Below are 1940 nucleotides of genomic sequence, written 5' to 3' on the forward strand. Positions count from 1 at the left end.
CTTTTCCTCGTCCTCCGTAGTGCTTGGCGAAGCCCTGCGGAGTACCACGCAGCTCCACCGTCACCATGCCGTCGTGTTGCGGAGCTCTCCCTCAACCTCTCCTCCCTCCTTGCTGGTTTAATTATTGGAGATGTCACCGAGCTGCACGTGTGTTGAACGCGGAGGCGCCGTTGTTCGGTGCTTAGATCAGAATCCACCGTGATCTGAATCGCTACAAGTACGACTCCATCAACCGCGTTCTAGCAACGCTTCCGTTTAGCGATCTTCAAAGGTACGAAGAAGCTCTACCCCTTTGCTTGTTGCTGACTTCTCCTAGATAGGTCCTTGTGTGACGTAGGATTTTTTTTAAATTACTACGTTCCTGATACGTCTCAAATGTATCTACTTTTCCAAACACTTTTGCTATTGTTTTGGCTTCATTCTTGCATGATTTGAATGAAACTAACCCGGACTGACGTTGTTTTCAGCACAGCTACCTGTATGGTTTTCTTTTGTGCAGGAAATAGGATATTTAAACGTCCCGGCAAATTCCGATAAAAAATAGAGAAAATCAGCGCACCAGAAGGAACCATGGGCCAGAAGATGGACCAGAGGGGGGCCACCAGGCCTCCAGGCGGCCTGGTGGAGCGGCCTCCCCCTGGCCACGCGGAGAGGTCGCCTGGGTGGGGCCCACTACCTCTGGTGCCCTACTTATTACTTCCTATTAACTACAACAATGACCAAGGTCTATGTTTGTGCACCCTCATCAAGTTTCAATCAACATTCTTTTTATATGTGAAGCCATCACTTCCCATTAGATCATTACATGATCTTTCATGCTTTTGTTCTGTTATTATTCTTTTCTTTAGATCATGGCATGAAGCAAGGCCCTTGACTAAAACACTCTTTATTATATGACTCACGAACTCGAATACATCGGGGGAACACAAAGCAAAACTCAAGACTAAAACACTAAGAACTTTATTCTACTAGAGAAAGATAAAACCAAAAAGGATCGAACTAAGGAAAAGGTAAAGGCAAAAGATGTGATGGTGATACGATACCGGGGCAACTCCCCCAAGCTTGGCACAAGCCAAGGGGATTGCCCATACCCGTGCTTAGTTGTCTTCCTTTGGAGGTGATGGTGGTGGAGTTGTTGCAGAGTTCTTGAACTTGTTTAATTTCCTCTTGAGCACAAAGTTCTGCTCCGTCAGATCGTTGATTTGCTCTTCAAGCCTCAACACCCGTTGGCATAATTCTTGCTTACTCTCCTCAAAAGACGAGAAGGGGTAAACAAAATCTTAGGCTTATTCCTTGAGTTAGGGTGGCTCGACTTTTTGATCTACACGTGTGTGTTTCCAGATTAAGGTAGAGGAGTTTCCTCTTCATCGGAACTTGTTCCTTCCTTCCCCTTGGGATCATAATCTTCTTCCTCATCAGTGGTCCAACCATAATGATCCAAGTCCCCATAGATCTTGGGGTTAGCAAGGTAATCCGCCACATAGCTCTCTCCTTCTGAATCTTGAGAAGACATGCTTGCCCTAAATCTACGACAGAAACAGGCTCGAAACAAAAACAGAGGAAAATTGCGTGATACAAGGGTCAGACCTTTCGGGAGAATATATAATGATTTTTTTTCCGACCAGAAGGAGTACTCCGCAATAAAACGGAGTCCGGGAGGCACACGAGGTGGTCACAAGCCCCCCAGGCGCGACCAGGGGGGTAGCCCACGCCTCGCAGGCTTGTCGCCTCCTCGTGCGCTTTCCGGATTACTTTAAATGTTTATAAAAAATCCAAAACAGAGAAAAATTCCTACTGGAAAAGTTTTGGAGTCGGTTTACTTACCGAATCACATACGTCTTCGTTTTCGGAGTGTGAAACATGCTTATAAATATCCCTTATGTACTCCTCCGAAGTTATGGTATTGATAATATTGCTTTCAACATTTATGGGAGTACCTG

Source organism: Hordeum vulgare, chromosome 4H (assembly GCF_904849725.1).
Source record: "Hordeum vulgare subsp. vulgare chromosome 4H, MorexV3_pseudomolecules_assembly, whole genome shotgun sequence".
Taxonomy (NCBI): domain Eukaryota; kingdom Viridiplantae; phylum Streptophyta; class Magnoliopsida; order Poales; family Poaceae; genus Hordeum; species Hordeum vulgare.